This window comes from Hyaena hyaena, unplaced genomic scaffold, assembly GCF_003009895.1.
Source record: "Hyaena hyaena isolate Hyena2069 unplaced genomic scaffold, ASM300989v1 scaffold_160, whole genome shotgun sequence".
Classification (NCBI taxonomy): domain Eukaryota; kingdom Metazoa; phylum Chordata; class Mammalia; order Carnivora; family Hyaenidae; genus Hyaena; species Hyaena hyaena.
Genome location: NW_024080793.1, coordinates 234,254 through 254,451, shown reverse-complemented (window position 1 = coordinate 254,451; position 20,198 = coordinate 234,254).

Below are 20,198 nucleotides of genomic sequence, written 5' to 3'. Positions count from 1 at the left end.
CCCTACGAATGGCCCCCAACCCTGGGCTCTGTCTGTTTCGGGCTTACCAGCAAGCAGGCACTGGAACTGGGTCCTTACAAGAAAGACCTCATCAATCATTAGGCCAGAGGGCCAAACCAAGTGCCCATGCCAAACCTGTCCATCTTTTTTCATGGATCAAGTGATCTGAAGAAAAACAAATTCAGACTCACATTTCCAAGAGGAAAAGTGGCAAGTTTCCATTCTGCCTTAGGTGGTCACCCTCCCCAAGGTCAAACAAATTGTTTCTTTGCGGGAGAAACCAACCCATAAACAACAATGCCAGTTATCACAAACTGCGTTTTCAGAACGAGGACAATCAAGTTCATGGGGACGTGGCTCTGAGCATTCTTAAGGTCGTAGTTTTACAAGCGAAGTCCCAGGCTTTTGAAACTCCAGTCTTTTCTCTCAAGAGTGGAGAAGCAACTTACTTTCAGCCCTGACTTTGCTTCCATGAGGAAATACATACCTTACTATCCCTCTGGAGTCAGGGAAAAGGCCTCAGTCTCACACTGTTCGCATTTGAAGACAATACCCTCCCAGGAAAGGTTGCCCAAAATACACAAAAACTTTTTTCATTATATTTTTTCCCAATTAAAACAGCTATCAAGTAAGAGCATACAATATTTATACGTGATTTTAAAAGTCCTCGAGTTTAGAAAGATTGAAATATCTCTTTTAAAGTGCTTTGTGCGTTATTATTTAATTATGATCCTTTCAAACATAACAAGAAGCAAAGGTGCTTTGGGCTGGGACCACCTTCTCCTTCAGCAGAGTAGACTTCCTAAACCATTAGGACAAGGTTGCCAGAGTTAGAAGCGAACATTCTGGACACGCAGTAAAAATTGAGTTTTTAGTAAACGATGAACGATTTTTTTAGTGTAAGTATGCTTTGTGCAATATTTGCAGTATCTGGCAACCCCTGTTAGGGCCCAAAGGGGACTTGGGAAGGCATCCGGGAGCTGGCCTGCCATTCACAGCTCGGGCTTCATGTTCTCCTAGCCAGCGTAAACTCAGTTTCCCAGAACATCACCATTGGACAAGGCCACTCTGTTCCCGTGATGACTATCAAAACAAAACCATGATCCTGGGTAATCCTGTCTGAACAAGGACAATTCACAGCTGCTGTCCAAACCACCAAGTCCCAAACACCCCTGTGTCCCTCATAATAGAAGTGGCTGTCGCTACTTTACCAATGACAGCTCCTACCTCATCCCTGTCTGCCCATCCTAAAGAGAGGATTTATTGAGATGCCCAATTATAGAATTACCCCACCTCCTTCCAGCATCTATTTCAGGGCAAAGCCTCACTTCCTTAAACTCTGCCCCCAAATCTCCTAACACAACCCTCAACCTTTTAATAAGTCACAGCTAACATCCCCCTACTAAGATGCCCATGTTACCTTATGGTATACATTCTCCCTTGTTGCTTGGGTAACAAACCCAAGGTGTGTTTAACTACAGGTGTATTCTTTGGCTTCAAGACATTGACTGACATCCCAAATGCACCAATCAGGGATCAGGTACGGGGAGGCAGGGGAGATGCAGATGTTTTGCCCCCACAGTTACCTGGCTGACTTGGTGAATACGGAAGGCCTCCCATACCTACCTGCCTGCTGGTGCCCCTCGGCCTTGACCTCACTGGTGGCTCATTAGCTCTTCAGGCAACTTTGTCTGCTTGCCGTTCCTACCTGGTTCTGTGGTTGGCTCCCAATCTCCTAGAAACCTCCAGTGAAATGCTCCACTGGAGAGATTCCTAATGAATGGAGATGCTGACCAAACGTAAACGATGACAAAACAGCCATCACCGGGATGACTTATTTCACCAGAGGAAGAAGTCGGCTAAGAAGAGATGCAGAGGGTGGTTCACAGTGCTGGCCTTGTTTCTGTCATCCGAGTTTCTGGCCTCCAGACCCCAAGGCCTGTCCGCCACTGGTCCCCAAACTACTGCAACATGGCCTTTCCACCATTGTCTGAAGGCTGCACTGTTCTCAATGCTTTGGCTAACCACCTAATCACTATTTTTTTTTAAAAAGAACATTTTATTATGTTAACCAAACCTCTACTCTGCAATTAACTCTAATTACACAAGCAATTAAACCGGGAGTAAGATTATTTTGCAGTTTAAAGCTATTTGTGCCGACACTAGGTTTTTCTCTATCTAATTAATTCTTATTTCTTGGTTATAATGGTTATTTAATTAACAGGCTTTCTGACTTTACCTGTGGGCTTTTTTGTTGTTGTTGTTGTTTTGTTTTTGGGTTTTTTTTTTTTTTTTTTGGTTTTGGTTTGTTTTAAGCAGCCGTCTGTCCCCATGCTCACACACCTGAGCACATCACGTCTGCTCTGCTGGAGGGTCCCAAAGCGGGACAGAAGACTTGGCCAATTCCATTGAGCAACTTGGAAGCGAGACTTGGCTTGGTTATTTTGTCACTCAAAGGTAGGAAGGAAATAATTCCAACATGTGCAGTAATATAATCCAGAGTATATTAAGTGCTCTGGTCAATGACCCCCGTCACTAGTATGAAATCTGGGGTCCTTAGTGGGGTGGCTCCAGGTGCTAGAATTATCTTCAGTATTTGAGAATATCTCAGCGGGGGCTGTTTGTACACCCACAGCGAGCTCACACAGGCCACCTCAATTTGTTTCTGGCTGGAATCATACCAATTTCAGATGACTCTACCAACAGTGGCTTTATGATAAGAGGTTGACTCATGCCAATCAAAACCTCTGATTGGATGTTGATGAAGTCATAGAACTGGGGTGCTGATAAGACAGCTCATGTTTGGTTAGGCAGTGCTTGCAGTGGAGACAAACTTAGGAAGTGCTCCTTGGGTGTGATATCCATGTGGTGACATCTTTTAAATGAAGGATTTCTGTGACTCTCACTGCAAAAACCACCATCTAAGACCCCTGGAACATTTGATGCTGCTTCCGACCTGTATTTAACGTGTGTCCAGGGGAAGCCCCTTCCCCGACCCACCATGGCTGTGGTGACCCTTCCTGAGAATATATACCTCTTCCCTGCCCTATTCTGCCCTGACATTTTGCTAGATATCTGGACATTTGTAGTGGCAGCAATTCTTAGGGCAGATGGGACCCACCTTTAACAAACAGACACATCTGTCCCAGTTCCCCACTGCAGTCAGGGAAAAACCCAGGGGCATCCCCTCCCCTGCATCCCTGCCGCCACCCTCCTGCCCCAGAAATCTCTCCTTAGATTTGCTGAAAGGCTCCAAGGGTTTATGAAAGGTCTGATCTCAGTTCTTTCCAGTCTTCCCATGTGACTCTTCTTATGGAACTCTCTATGATTTGGTGCCTTATGCATAACAAAAGGCCTATTGACTGGATTGAAGATAGAGAGGAAAGTACTAGAAAGGTTGGAAGGGTACAGTCCCTGCCCTTGTGGCAGCCCCCACACTCCGTGCACACGCATACACGCCAGCCTGCCTGAGCACCCACATAGAAGGTCACAGATCCTGGCACACTTCACTTCAGGTAGTTGCAAATGAACAATTTCTCTGGGACATGGGTCTGCTGCCGGGTCTCTTTTCTCACACACATCGTGCCCCCCCCCCCATCCTTTTGTACAGAGAGGGGATAAAGTTAGGTGCTGGGAAAATTCCAGGCTCAGAGCTCGGGATTTCATGGCTTTCCTCATCACCCACTTCTGTCCATCAGAACAGAATACCTTTCTTACTTACCGCCCCTCTCTCAAAGCTGTATGTCAGAAGCTGAGCTTATTTCTCATCAGTATAGTTCTCCTTAACATCCAGTCAGATGGGAGAAGGTCTGTCATTGACCAATCTTGATTATGGAGGCAAATAAATTCAGATGTTGACGCTCTCACCCCCTGTGTGGTTGTATTTGGAGGGAAGAAACCATTAAGCCAGGAAGAGAGCTCTCTCCAGGAACCACGTTGGCTGGCACCTTGATTTCAGATTTCTCTCCACAACTGTGCGAAATAAGCTGCTGTTTGAGTTACCCAGGCTGTGCTATTTTGTTACGGAGGGCCAAGCCAGCGGATAGACTCTGCTTTTCCAAATAAGGGGGAAGGCCTCCAGGCTAGCGCCCCTACAAGGTCCTGTACTCCCCCAGGCCACACACTGACAGATCATCATAGCTACCACCACCCTCGCCATTCTCCTCTGCCTTCAAAGGAGTCATACCTCCAGTCAGGGCCAGTCCATATAGGACTTCATGTAATTTCTAGGCAGAGATGTCCAGACACACAGATCCCTGGACACCTTTGAGAGAGAAAAGTACCTTCTTGCAGACAGCTGTGTGCTAAAACACGCAGCTTGGGAAACAGGAAATGGCCCGGATTTCCATCTTATCACTTCCTTGGCCAGGACGCTTTTATACACGGGAGCCCTGCATCCTTCTGAGATTAATGACATCTACCTTCATCAGCTATCACCACCTCTCTTCTGTTCTTCATGCACTTTTGTAGTATTTAGTCCATATTCATTTACTGAGTATTGGTTGGGTTTAAGTCTCCCATCTTGCTATATGTTTTCTACTTGCCCCTTCTGTGTTTCGTTCCTTATTCCAACAGTCATGAGTTCTTGGGGATTAGTCAATATTTTTATTTCTTTTAGTGTTTTCTAAGTTTATTTATTTATTTTGAGGGAGGGAGAGAGAGAGAACACATGCACACAGGTGGAGGAGAGGCAGAGAGAGAGAGGGAGAGAGAGAATCCCAAGCAGGCTCCATGCTCTACATGCAGAGCCTGACATGGGCTTGGTCTTACAAGCTGTGAGATCACAACCTGAGCCGAAATAGAGAACCAGACGCTTAAACAACTGAGCCACCCAGGTGCCCCTCAAAAGCACCTTTGTAAAAGCTCATTTTATTTTCTATTGTTCATATCTCTTTGCATTGTTATTTAGTAGGTGCTCTAAAGATTATAATATGCCTTTGACTTATCACAGTATAATGTCATACCATTTCACTAAAATGTGAGCATCTTATAACTCTATAATTACATTTAATGTCCCCATCTTTTGCCCTATCGTCACATATATTTTTCTCATACATTGTAAACTTCACAATAACATTAATAGTATTTTTTAGGTAACAGTAAGTTGCCTTTTTTAATATTTATTTATTTTTCAGAGAGAGAGCCAGAGTGTGAGTGGAGGAAGGGGCAGAGAGGGAGACACAGAATCCCAAGCAAGCTCCAGGCTCTGAGCTGTCAGCATGGAGCCGGACACGGGGCTTGAACTCATGGACCGCGAGATCATGACCTGAGCCAAAGTTGAATGCTTAACCGACTGGGCCACCCAGGCACCTCACAGTTAATTCTTTCTTAAAGAAATTAAGAGAAGAAGAAGAGATCATGTTTTAGATTTGTCCATACATTTACCTTTTCTGGCATTTTAAATTTTCTTTCTGATATTTGAGTTGCCATCTTGTGCCACTTCCCTTCCCTTCTTTCTGGAGAACTTCTTTTAGTATCTCCTAGAGTGAAGTTTGGCCAGAGAAGAATTCTCTTAGAGTTTGTTTATCCAAACATGTTTTTATCTCATCCTCATTTCCATATTTTAACTGGAAATAGTATTTTGAGTTAACTGATTTTTTCTTTCAGTATTTTAAGATGCTCTGTAGTTCTCTTCTGTCTTCTGTTGCTTCTGGTAGAGGGCAGTCATCACTCATTTGCTGTTCCCCTCTTTGTAAAGTGTCCTTTTTTTTCCTCTGGATGCTTTTTTTTACAATTTTCTCTCTACCTTCTCTCTCAGCAGTTTGATACGATGTGCGTAGGCGTGCTTTTATCTGTTGTTATACTGCGTCAGGTTTACCGACATTTTTGGATCTGTAGGTTCATGTTTTCACCAAATTTGGGAATTGGCGACTCGAGAATCGCCTTACAATATTGGTTCTGCCTGCCGTGTCATCTTCCTGTCCTCTGGGTCTCCCATTACTCCTTTGTTAGACCGCCTGATATCATCCTACAGGTCACTGAAACTTCATTCACCAAGTTTGCAATCTTTTTACTCTCACCCTTGGCTGCTAATTCCAACACCCGGGCCATCTCAGCGTCTGTCTATGGGCTATTTTTTCTTCTTGATTATGAGTCACAGATCCTTCTTTTTCACCCGTCTGAGAAATTCTTACTATTTTTTTAGACATTGGGACATTGTGGCTGATATATTATAGGGAGTCTGGGTAATGCCATGCTTTTTTAAAGAATGTGGGTTTTGCTTTGAAAGCATGCAATTATACACTTTGAAAGCATGCAAGTTATATACTTGTAGATGCCTATGATTTCATGAAGGCTGCTTTTATTCTTTGACTTTGCCCATAGTCCTATGATGTGGTCCTTCTTTTAGGACCTGGTCTTTACTTCTAAGACATGTCCTTCTGAGGGTCTCCACCAAATGTGTGGGGTGCTCATAAGGTCTTTCCACCCTGATTGGGCCAGAAGTCAAGCCACTCTCTAACAAGCCATGGGGAATCTTGCCTACACGTGTGAAGTCTAATCGTTGGCCAGAGGAACCCCCAAGCAGAATTTTGGGGCCCTGCTTCTGCCCATCATCCTCTCTCCTCTGGTACCCTGAGATGCAAATTCCTGTCACTTAGTAATGCTGAAATCTGATTCAATCAACTCAGTTCAGTCAGATTGCTTTGCTCTTTTGATTCTACTGTCGTGCATTCTACTGCCATGTGGCCCAGAAAGTGATCCCAATCCAAAGCCAAGGGAAACATGGGGCTTATCTTGCATGTCTTCCTTTATTTCAAGAATCAAAATCTTGCACTGACTGTAGTCCCTTCATATGTTTTCTAGCATTTTATGTTTCTTAGTGACAGGAAGTCAAACCCAGCATCAGTTGCTCTGTCATGGCAAGAAATGGAAGTTTCCTCCTTGCTCTTCTTGATTTCACATCCAATCAGCCATGGAATCTATAAATCATTAGGGCTAAATACCAATACTTCTGGTTTTACACCTTTAGGGGACAAGATAGGACTGTACCTCCCTCTCCCCTTGAGTTAGTTAGCTGTGGCCACTGTGTCACTTATCTCGGCAAGGTGAAAGTAAGGACAAGTGACCTGTGTTTTTTCTAGATGGAAGTGTTTAAAGGTCAGTGTGCATTTCACCATATTCCTGTCTCTGTTAGTGTGATTGGTCCTATGCCACAGAGTAGAAACATTGTCAGCCTGTGTTTTTAAGTGAATATGATGGAGAACAGAATCCTCTAAAAACCTGGGATGGACTATAGTGGGAAAACTAAATCTCTGGGTTCTTAAGCTACCTGAGTTTGGAGGAGTGTTTGTCGCTGCAGCAAAACCTAGTCTATTCTAACTATTAAAAAGTCCCATCATTTCTACTTCCCATGTTTCTCTCAACACATTTCTTCCTTTTCATCCCCACTTAATCCTCATCATCTCCCACCTACACTTCCTCCAGTGTCTCCATCCCCTTCTGATCTTCATGAGGCCCTTCAGTGACAATTCTTAAACAAAGGTTGGTTATAGTTTCCCCTTCTGATTACAAATCCACGATGTCTCCCCACTTCTCTAAAAATAACACTTTTTCCCTGGCATCAAGACCCATCCCAATCTGGCTTCGACATACAATTTCAGGCTTAGGTCCATCAATCCCACGTATTCTCTGCTGAGGTCACCTGAGTAATTGTGTCCTTCTCAAACATGAGTCCTCTTCCCTTTCACCCCACTGCACTTTGGCGCATGCTGTTCCTACTGCCATAAATGCTGTTCCTCCTACTTTTCTGTTTGACAAACTCATCTTTCCAGTTCCAGCTCTGATATCGCCTGCACTGGGAGTTTCTCCTTCTCCCTAACCCATCCCCCCACGTGTGGAATTCTGCCAGTCTCTCCTCCTCCTTTACTGCTCTTGTATTTTAAGATCTCAAAGGTAATTACTGGATGTGCTGTGTCTGATCCTTGTTTGTATTACATTTGGCCTGCCCGCTAATTTTTTTTTGAAAGTGGAATTATTTGGCAAAAATGTCAGGATTAGGAAATTTCATACACAAAAAACCACATGTGGGCTGCTCTTTAGGAACCAGAAAATCTGGCCACCCTGCGCTGCTTTACTTCTTGGCAATGATCAGGCCCAGAGCCAAGTTCCCGCTCACCTCTCAGCTGGGTGCATGTGCTCTGATTTGCAGGTCAGCCCCCTCGGTTCGTTTCATCCAGGCACACCAACCTATGCAGTCTCTCTGGGAGCTGGCTTAGCAATTCCTGAGACCTAATGACCAGTTCACACGCCTGTCCTCTGCTCCACCAGACTGTCAACCCCTGCAAAGTGGAATTGGGTTTTATTCATGCTTGAACCCTTTTGGATCTATTACGGCAAGTCGTGTTTGGCAGGTGTGCATGAGCCCGTGCATGAGGCGCCCACACACGCATCACAAACAAGGGTTAATTGTTGTCTTCACAGAGTACGTGTTCTAAAAGGGGATCCTCCCCAGTCACTTTGATGTGTGGACATAACCACTGCTACATCTATGATGAGAGAATATTAGAGGCAGCAATGTAAAAGTCAAACTAGGAAACATTGAGAGAGGACCCTCCCAGACTATTGCCTTTTTGTGTGTCATTTATCTGGCAAGCCAACGTTACAGACAGTGATTCAGGCTCTGAGGCTCAGCCGAAAGGCATGAACGTACCTTTATTTCTCTGTGTGTTTGTCCAATTATCTATCTGGTTATCTCTCATATGCAGGTAGCTACCTACCTACCTGTGCATCCATGTACCCGACAGTCTCATTTCCACAGATCAGCTTTTGCCTGACATTGTGTGTCATCTGAGGCTATTTGCACAGTGGAGAAGGAAGGTGAAAGACAGTCGATGAGCCAAGCTAGTTTTAATCCTTTCGGTGTGCGTGTGCACGTGCGCGCACACACACACACACACACACACACATCCACACACAAGGAGAGAGAGAAACAGAAAACAGCCTTCATATGCTTAAACAGAATCTAGACTATGTTAGGAAGTCATTTGGGATATTAGACACATGGGTGACAGAACCCAACATGTCAACTTGCATGCCATGCTATTAATGTTGGTACTTCTTGGTTGTTATTCAAGTTCACTTTAAATAACACCAGATTTTTTTTTAATTACTCACTTTTGCCTGTCTGGATTTGGAGTAATGGAGAAAAACGAGACAGCAGGAGTTGGGTTTTTCTTTTCTTTCTTTGTTTCTTTTTTTTTCTTTTTTCTTTTCTTTTTTTTTTTTTTTTAAATCTCAGAATGTATTTTTATCTTTCTCCTGGAGTCATTTCCTCCAGGGTGTTGTGTGAAGTGTTACATAATGAAACAATCATACCATGGCATTTTCCCCTCCTCAGGCTTCAGTGGATACAAGACTTTGGGAACAAGACAGATTCAATGTAACCTTTAATTGCCAAAATGGTATGCTAAATAAGGCTCTTGAAAGAGAGCACATAGTAAAGCTTGCGGGTCTCAAAGGCAGATATCTTTTTTCTGTTTTTTTTTTTTTTATTGCGGTAACACCCACATGACCTAAAGTCTATCATGCTAACCATTTTTAAGTGGCCGGTTCCCCACCGTCCATCTCCAGAATGCTTCATCTTCCCAAAGTGAAACTCTGTCGCCAGTTAAGCAATAACCCTCCTTCTCCCCCCAGCCCCTGGTAACCCCCATTTTTCTTTCTGTCTCTATGATGCTTGCTGCTCAAGGAACCTCATGTAAGTGGAATCATACAGCGTTTGTCTTTTTGTAACCGGCTCGTTTCACTCAGCAAATGTCCTCAAGTTCCATATATGTTGTAACATGTGTCAGAACGTCCTTCCTTTTTAAGGTGGAATAAAATTCACAGGTATTCAGTACGCATATGCCATATTTCACTTCTCCAGTCGTCTGTCAGTAGACATGTGGGTTACTTCCACTTTTTAGCTGTCGGGAACAATGCTGTTTTGTATAGATGTACAACTATCTCTTTGACTCCCTGCTTTCAGTTCTTTTGGACTGAAGTGGAATTGTTGGATCATATAAGAATTCTATTTTTAACTTTTTGAAGAACTGCCCTACTGTTTTCCACTGCAGCTGTACCATTTAACATTCCCAACAGCGATGTACAGGGTTCCAATTTCTCCACATCCTCGCCAACATGTATTATTTTCTGGGGTTTTTTGATAATAGCCACTGTAATGGTGTGAGGTGGTATCTCACTGATTTGCATTTGCCTAATAATTAGTGATATGGAGCATCTTTTCATGTGCTTGTTGGCTATTAGTACATCTTCTCCTGAGAATGTCTACTCACGTCTTTTGTCAAAGGTATACTTTTTGTGGTGAGATCCTTATTTTAGGGGTAGGAGGGTCACAGGGGATGGGCACTAAGGTGTACTGGGCACTCATCATGCCCCAGGTTCCGTGTCAGGCTTCAAAGTTCCATGATAAGTGCATCAGCAGTCAGGGAGATCCAGGGGCTCTAGACGGGGTGTGTGGTCCAGATGGGTGGCAGGTAGCACTTCAGATGGGATCTCAGTGACAGACATAGGAGAATCTCAGGGGTGGGTGCGTGGAGGTGTGGGTGTCTTCCGGGAAGGAAAGAGGTGGGGTGGAGGACAGGGGTCCAAGAGAGAGGTAAACTCCTTGCAGAGTGAGCTTCAGGAGTCAGTTGTTGCAGTGGGTAAAAGCAAAGGCTTTCTAGTCCTGCCCTGGACCCCCTGCATCACGGTTGATGGGCTGTGTGACTTTGAGCAAGTCACTTAATCTGTATAAGCCTCCAGATCTTCATCTGTAAAACAAGAATAATAATGCCCGCTACACAGGGGGGTTCAGAGAAATACATGAGATAATATCAATAAAAGGCTTTGCAAATATCAGGCTAATAGCAGATGCACAGGAAAAGGTGGTTTTTCTTAGTGCTTTGCAGAACATTGGACTTCTAAGAACTTCAAGTTCAGGTCAGTCAGACTCCAAATGCTTTGTCGTTTCCACACTATCCTGCAAAAATCTCTAACAGCCAGGGAAGGCAATGCATACAGCTCTTCAGTACAGGTACCAAGTTTCTCAGGTTAGTGTGGCTGTCCTACAGTTTGCTATAATCACGGTGTAGCCTGAAGAATTCTGAGCCCAGAAGGAGATGGTCTGGATCAATGGTTTCAGTGAAACTGAGGTCAAGGAGAAACATCACCTTCCCAGAGTGGCTGCTGTATCCCAGGCTATACTAGGCCCCCATGCACGTGATCTCATCATGATTCCCAGTCTCCAAAAAGGTAAGGAATTTCACTTCCATTTTACAGATGGGAAAACTGAGACTCAGACAGTGAGCACTCTCAAAAGGTCAATGGATAGAGGTAGTGGGATCAGGATTTGCCCTTGGTTCTGCCTTGACTCTAAAACCATGAATCTGTCCATGTGTCTATTTTATATATTAGAAAAATTATGTTTTAGGATTTATGTTAGACGATAGGGCTCAGGCACATCCATTTTTTTTTTCTGATTCCCCTCTATCTTTCTCCTTTAATATCCCTTTATTTATTTACAATGTCTTCCCTGCGTATAAGCCTGTTTTCCCTGGATCTCCACATTCAGTCGGAAGGAGCATCCAGGAGGGATTTGCTGTTTTGCATTTGGACACGTGGTCCCTGGAGGGCTGTGCCTGTGATCGTGCTCGGTCCCTCCGCCTGCTGAGCTGGCTGCTTGCAAGGGACAAGAGATGGCTTTTCCTGCTCTGAGTGTCAGGAGCAGCAGCACAAAGCTCGGGGGAGAAAGGCCTGGGGGCTCCACACCGGGAGTGAGAAGAAGAGTGGACATCAGGCAAGTGAGAGGAGGGTGTGACAAGAACGCTGGCACAGCGTTCTGGGGGGCAAGCACCCCATCCCTCGGCTCCGCCTTCTTCTGTGGTCAATTTCCCCAGAGCTGCCAAGGAGCTCCTGTGCCTGGTAATGACCAAGCCTCACAAACTCAAATGTCTGTGGGCTGGGCAAGTCCCCCAAATGAACGATGAGATCAAATGGATCTATTTACGTTCACGGCATTGTTGCCTGTTTTACTGGCACTCAGAAACAAACCCTGCAGCGATTTTACTTCTTTTTTGGTTCATTAATCTTTTCATCACACATCTTTTTCATATACGAAATAGAGTTGTAACCATTTATTTGTTTTCAATGGTGTCTTAGTTGTATTCTTTCAATATAGGCTCCCTTTATTTGCATATGAAACTCATAAGAATATGTTTAATTGCCATCAAAAAATGTCCTCCAGTTTTTCTTAAAACACATAGCTCTTTTTTTTCTTGATAGTTCGTTTTCCTCTTCTTAAAACTTTTTTTTTAATTTTTAACATTTATTTATTTTTGAGAGACAGAGAGACAGAGCAAGAGTAGGGGAGGGCAGAGAGAGAGAGGGAGCCACAGAATTCAAAGCAGGCTCCAAGCTCTGAACTGTCAGCACAGACCCCGACGCGGGGCCCGAACTCACGAACCGTGAGATTATGATCTGAGTCAAAGTTGGCCACTTAACTGACTGAGCCACCCAGGCGCCCCTGTTTTCCTCTTCTGATACAGGCATGGGGACAGGGAGGCAGTCCTCTTCCGAAGGCAAAGCATCAGTGCCACTGTGACATGAGCTCAGGGTCTGGGACACAATACAGAGCAGTAGGGACTGTGGAGATGTGTCCTGCCTGAAGTGGGAGGGTCTGCTACTCAGCTCCAGCTAAAGCCTGATCGGAGAATATGGGCCAGATCTTTTGATTTTTCAAGAGAAACCAGCAATTCTGATTTTTGTGTAAAATCTCCTGATTAGTAAATGATGGCTATATATATATATATGACAATAGCACTGTGTGGGCCCAGCCCAGCACTTCTGGGGGTCCCATCTACCTTCCAGACTATTGCTATGTGACCGTGGGCGTGCATTGCCTCATCCTAGGATAACTTCTGCCCATAGTAGTGACATATCTCGCTCCTCCTCCACCGGCTCCAGTATGTCCCACAGAACCAGGAACCGTGAGCGGCATTCACACTACTTACGACTCCTTCCATCTTGAAGTTCTCTTGTCTTTCCTTGTCTTCCATTGCCTCAGAGTGGACATGAGATCGTTTGTGCTTACGACAGACCAGCACTTCTTCCCAAGCTTGGCTCTTTAAGAACCATGTTTTCTCGGGGTGCCTGAGTGGCTCTGTCAGTTAAGCATCCGACTTCGGCTCAGGTCATGATCTCACAGTTTGTGGGTTCAAGCCCCGCGTCAGGCTCTGTGCTGACAGCTCAGAGCCTGGAGCCTGTTCTGGATTCTGGGTCTCCCTCCCTCTCTGCCCTTCCCCTGCTCGCTCGCTCTCTTGCTCGCTCTCTCTCTCTCTCCCTCTCTCTCTCTCAAAAATAAATAAACATTAAAAAAACTTTAAAAAAGAACCATGTTTTCTCTTAAGCATATACACTTATACTATTATTGTTTACTTAGCATTATTTTCAAAATAGGCTCATTCTTATTTAAATAAACTTTTTTTAATGCTTTATTTATTTTTGAGAGAGGGAGACAGAGAGACAGAGTGCGAACAGGGAAGGGAGGAGAGAGAGGGAGACACAGCATCAGAAACAGGCTCCAGGCTCTAAGCTGTCAGCACAGAGCCCAATGTGGGGCTTGAACCCATGAACCGTGAGATCATGACCCGAGCCAAAATTGGACGCTTAACCGATTGAGCCACCCTGGCACCTCTTACATAAACTAATTTTTACACCATTATCAAAAATGGAGCAGCAGTCTCACTTGTTCTGTTTGTCAGCACTGTACCTTAATCTCAGCGGCTGTGACAATCCCGAGACCTCAGGAGCTATCCCCAATAAAAGTGTATTTTAAACATGTGTTCATGCAAGGTACAAAGCAGATGTTTCTGACTAGGTGTTCCCCCTCCTTCTTGGGAAACCACCATCTCAACACTTGGGATCCAAGGAGAGAGAGTCAGTGGTGAGAGCAGGGCAGACACGGCCACGCTGACCCCAAAATGACAGACTTCACTGCCGCTTGCATCTCCCTCCATTCAGGACTAATTGCACAGTCCGTCCCAGACTCCAGGTGGCAGGAAACAGAAGCACTGCTTAGGTGCTCACTTTCCAGCAACAACTCTGTACTGTGGGAGAGAAGCACAAATCTGCCTCCCCTGTGGGTGGCCCGGTCAGTGCAGCTTCCGACTTCGGCTCAGGTCGGATCCCCTGTCCCCCTCTCTTTTCCCCTCCCCCACTTGGGCTCTCCCCCAAATAAAGAAATATCCAAAAGCAATTGGGAAAGAAAAGACAGTAAGAGTCTTGGCTCTCGGGTCCCCAACCCCTCTCTCTGAAATCTGTTTTCATACTGTTGGATCAGAGGAATGCTGAAAAGAGCCTCCCCCTTGGCCCTGGTTTCCTTCTCCTAAGTCTTCCCAGGTTTCTGCTCTGTGGGGAGGAAGGAGCTGCATTTGAAATAGGACTTCAGGCCACGAGGTCAACCTGGCCAGGCTTGCGCTGCGCTCCGCCAGCCCTCTGAGCACAGCCCCGAACATCAGCTCCCCACCACCAGCGGGCCCCACCACGCCCTGGGGAACGTTCCTAGGGGCTGAGGAACCTCAATGCTTGGTCCTCAGTTCCACTCAGTTAGCGATGCCTTGATGTCATCCTTCTACCCTATGCCAACTCTGCTTCCCCAAAACAAACACAAGGTGGGCCTGGGAGAATGGCACCTATGGGCCCCCTCTCTGGGAAGTCCTCCTCCCTCTTGAATTCCTTGATATTCACTCTCTTGGTTTCCCTTTGATATCAGTGACTGAACTATCTCCCTCCTATAAAAGGGGTCCATGCTAAAAAGTTGGAGGTCAAAGATCACATCCCCTTCCTGCTGTGAGCAAAGAAACAAAGGGCACAGAGAAGAGTCAAGATGTGGTCTCCTTACCTGTAATGGACTGAATTGTGTCCCCCACCCCCAGATTTATATGGTGAAGCCCTAGCACCCAAGGTGACTATATTTGGAGTGAGGGCCTTTAAGGACATTGTTAAAGTTAAATGAAGTCATGAGGGTGAGGCCCTGATCCCATGAGCTGTGCCCTTATAAGCAGGGGAAGAGACTGGTACCCTTATAACCAGGGACGGGGACACATGGAGGGAAGGCTCGGTCAAGAGGCAGCCACCTGCAAGCCAAGGAGAGAGCCTGGGAAGTAAATGACCCCCGAGATACCTTCTAAACGCATCCCCGTTGTGTGTAGCAGGATAGCGTCGCCTCATCTAAACCTCAGACCAGTCTGACACTCACTGGTCCTTTTGCCTAGAGTATTCTTCCAGAGTATTCTGCTCAGAGCAGACTCCTTTCACCTTCCTCGGGCCTCAGCTCAAATGTTACCTGCAGAGCTTCTGATCCCATCCCAAGCAGCCTGGCCCATACCCTGGGATGGAAGCATGCCTCTATCATGGTTTTCCAATTTTCAAAACTTGCAACACTTAATCAGAGTCTGAGATCACTTGTGTATGTAGTTATTTTTGTTATCTATCTTTTGATAGATAGGTAGATAGATAGATAGATAGATAGATAGATAGATAGATAGATAGAGGATAGATGATAGATAGATGAAAGGGATGTGGGCCAGGAGGCTAAGTCATGTGATACATGTATCTTGGGTGCCTTTTTATGAGAGGTCAGCCAGGTATCTAGACCTGTAAGTCCTATCCAGACCACTGTGGTAGATTGGCCTTGATTCCGTACCCTCCCTGTGTCCATACCCTCTGCCATGTGACTGTCAAGTCTCCTACTCAAGGGAGATGTCCTTCCTCACCCCTGTCACACTGGGCTTGGCCATGCCATATACACTCTGGCCAATGGATTGTTAGTAGAAGTGACACAATAGGGATTTTGAAGTGTCTTTGCCCCTTGGGCCATGTTCTCCTCTGTCCCTGCCGCTGCCCTGAGAGGAACGTGCCCAGGTTGGCCTGTTGGTCCCAAGAGGATGAAAGACAGTTGGAACAGAGTCACGACAGCCAGGTCGAGCCTACATTAACTGATCTGCAGCCCAGCCACGGGCACTTGGCACAAAATAAATAATTGTTTTAAGCCACTGAGTTTGGGAATGGCTTTTCACGCAGTAGAATCTGACTGATGTGGCCACTTGGCCCGTACTCCTCCAAGAGGGGCCTCTGGGGCACACAGCCCAAGGCACCCATGTTGAACATCTGACCTAGTCCAGTTCACCCTGTGCTCAGCCTTTCTGGCTCTGACCTGATGCCTGTCTGCTGGTAGCAAGTTCTCTGCTTGTATCCATCACTTGTTTCCACCTCTCCGTGCCCACCCTCCAGTTGCCTTCCTTAACTGTGAAGCTGGTTTCTCCTTGGCTCCCTGGCATCGCTGATGCAGGGAAACACCCACCCAGTCCAGCCAGGGCCCTGGCTTGGCGCTCTGGGGGGCAGAATTGCCAGTCCTTTCCCTCACCGGCATGAAACACAAATAGAAGCCAGCCCTGGAACCTACTTGGCACCTAGGCTGTCCCATAGGGGGCTGTCTGACGTGCCATTAACATAGCCTGGAAGACAGCCCATCTTTTTTTTTTAATATAATGTATTGTCAAGTTAACTAACATACAGTTATGCAGTGTGCTCATGGTTTCAGGGATAGATTCCCATGATTCATTGCTTCCATACAACACTCAGTGCTCATCCCAACAAGTGCCCTCCTCAATGCCCATCACACTCCTTCCCCTCGCCCCCATCCCCATCAGCCCTCAGTGTGTTCTCTGCATTTAAGAGTCTCTAATGGATTTGCTTCTCTCTCTGTTTGAAACTATTTTTCCCCTTCCCTTCCCCCGTGGTCTTCTGTTAAGTTTCTCAAGTTCCACACATGAGTGGGACATACAATATCTGCCCTTCTCTGCCTGACTTATGTCACTCAGCATAACACCCTCAAGGTCCATCCATGTTGCTACACATGGCCAGATTTCATTCTCTCTCATTGCCATGTAGTATTCCATGGTATAGATAAACCACATCTTCTGGATCCATTCATCTGTTGATGGACACTTAGGCTCTTTCCATGTTTTAGCTATTGTGGAGAGTGCTGCTATGAACATTGGGGTCCATGTGTTCCTATGCCTCAGCACTCCTGTATCCCTTGGGTAAATTCCTAGCAGTGCTATTGCTGGGTCATAGGGGAGTTCTAGTGTTAGTTTCCTGAGGAACCTCCACACTGTTTTCCAGAGGGGCTGCACCAGTTCCCATTCCCACCAACAGTGTAGGAGGGTGCCCGCTTCTCCACATCCTCGCCAGCATCTAGAGTTCTCTGATTTGCTCATTTTAGCCACTCTGACCGGCGTGAGGTGGTATCTCAGTTTAAAACCCCTTTTGGGACTGGATCAACCTAATAAGGGTGAGAACCTCAATTTTCACAGAAACATTTGTGAAGGTAAACAGGCCAGAAGACCTGACTTATTTTTTTCTAGTCATTCAAGCTCCTCACAGCCTGCCAACTCCAATCTCCACCCCTTATACATTCAACATTTTCAGCATTTTCCCATCTTTGTAATGTTTCGTGGCCTCTGGAGCCCTGCAGACTATGTCTGGGAAGCACGACCGATGCATTTGCCTGGGCCATGATCGGAAGGAAAGCAACTTAGCAGAATGACCAAGATCATGGGTTTTGGAGCCAGGCTGGCCCAGGTTCAAGGCCAGCCTGTGCTTCTCTCTTGGTGTAGACCATTGTCCTATACAAAGGCCAGCTTCTCTCAGACCATTGTCCTATACAAAGGACAGCAATTTAATGTCTGTCACATGCAAACAGGGACGATGCCACTTCCCAAGATTAAAAGACACAGTGCCTAACAGAGCAAGAACATAATAGATGTTGATAAAAATGACATCAACAAAGGGCTCATTATATGCCAGGAATGGTGCTAAGTGATTTGAACATGTTAAATCTTTTAGTCTTCCCAATGACGTACTAAATGGGTACAATTGTCATCCCCCTTTGACAGATGAGGAAATGGAGGCATAGAATGTTTAAGTAGCATTCCCAAAGTCATAACCAAGCTTTGAAACCAGACAATGTGACTCCAGAGGTCCATGATGCTATTCTGCCTCTTCATGCTTGCTGCCAATGTGGCCAATGACATTATTGTCCCTGTGCCTTGAGAAGAGGTCTTCCTCTGTAGTTGCCCATAAGTTACCCTTAGCATAGCGCCTTGTGTATGGTGAAAGAGTGGCAGGAGTCACACCTTTTGAGCTCCTACTGTGCGTTGGGCTCCTTTCAGGTGTTACCAAATCCAGCTAGGAAGGGATTATTATCTTCACTGTCAGATGGTGGAAATGAGACTCAGAGAGGGGAAGTGGCCTTTCAAGGTTACACAACTTACAATTTTCAGAACCAGGCTTTGATGCCAAACCTACCACACTATGGCTCCAAAGACCATGCTCTTTGCAACACTCTCAGTAGGAAAATAAATGTGGTTTTGCTGTCTTGTCACACCAGGGCCAGAATGGACCATTCACTTGCACTCTGCGGTGTTTCCAGTGGTGTGTAGTGTAAAGGGAAGTGGGTTAGAAGTATTAGGATCTTGATTCTCCTCCCGTCCCCTCTGGGTAATAGCTGTGTGGCCTTAGGCTCATCTCTTCCCCTCTCTGAGCCTTTCATCCTCATCTCTAAGGTGAGAGAATTATAATTTATTCCTGAGAAGGCTTGATTAAACGGCTTCTTGCCTTCTGCAGATGCTTCTACAGAACAGGTGTGTTTTAAGTAATGATACCAAAGCTGTTTCTTTTCAAGAAGGACGCTTGAAATCACATTCACTGGAGAAGTGTGCTTTCCTCATGTGAAAGTAGTCTGTTTTATTCTGAAAAAAGCCTGTCAGATGCACTCTCCCTGGGACATTCGGGGAGAACCTGACAATAGTCACAGACGATGCAGAAAGTGGCTTCTCTGTTCTCCCACTGAAAGCCTGGGCGGGACAAGCCCTCCATGAACACCCCCATGAAGCCAAGCATAGCAAGTGTGCATGAGTCCAGGGGACAATGAGGGCCTAGATTTCCCTGTTATAAAGAGTTTCCCTAAGGAAAAGGGTGGAAATGTTGGACAAGAGGCAGTGTATTAGTGAGGATAGGCTATGTTATGCTGCAGTAACAAATCAAATGCAAAATCTCAGCAGCTTAATACCATAAAAGTATATTATGTCCGGGTCTGATGCAGGGCAAGCCGTTGCCTTCCAGATGGGGACCCAGGGACACCCGTCCCTGTCTCTGCCATCCTGTGGCCCCAAGGTTTCCCTGACATCACCCAGCCAGCAGATGGCATTAGGAAGATAGACTTAAGGAGCAAGAAAGCATCCGTGAGAGGTACCTGTGGATGGTTAACCTGCACCGGCCTTGGGTGGCACAAGAGAATGGGTGGTCGGTTGTAGTCCCCTTTCCATGGACAGGGAGAGGAGCTTAGGGAGGCTTTCCATACAATAATGTATTAAGACCTCAAAGGTCATTGAACTCACTCGAAAGCCAAAATTTGGCAAAGCTTCCTTTCCCTTACTCTCAGATGAGTTTGCCACTATCTGCCTTGGCCCCCGAGTAAGTCCCAGCCCCCGTCTAAGCCTCCATTTCCCTATTTGTCACACAACCGTCACAGCCCCTCCCAGCTGGATTTTGGTGAGGCTCGTCAAAGATAACGAATGTGGAAGTGTTCGGGAGGTCGTCAAGCAGGCCAAGTAACTGAAGCGCAATTAGCACACCTACAGTGCGTTCTTCCCATTCAGCATGGGCTCAGTTTCCATCATCACAGCAGCAAGCCTTGTCAGATAAAAAGCCCCATGGGACTCCCCTTTGTTCATTCCAACACATTTTCTTTAAAATCTTTTTTTCCTTTTTCAGGAGATAGAGGCAGGTGGCACGCTGTGTAAACCGTGAAAAAAATTATGAAAATATCTGCAAGTCTTGTGCAGTCTCCAAATATTTCAACATAAATATTTGCTGGAGGTTGGTCCAACTTCCCCGTCCAAGAGGAGGACAGTGGGTGAGCTTTGAGCTACGTGGGAGCAAATCTAGGAATCTGTTTCTTGGTGGGAGACCTCAAAGGTCTCAGTTTAAAGCCAGACCTTCCCTCTGTGTGGCCAAAGGATGCCAAGATTGAGTTGGGTGTGTTTTCCCAGCTAGTCAGTACAGCCATGCCGCCATGCCTGTGCATACGCTGTTCTCTGCCAAGAGTGCCCTTCCCCACCCTGTGCACTTGGGGAGCCCTTAGTCATTCTCTGAGG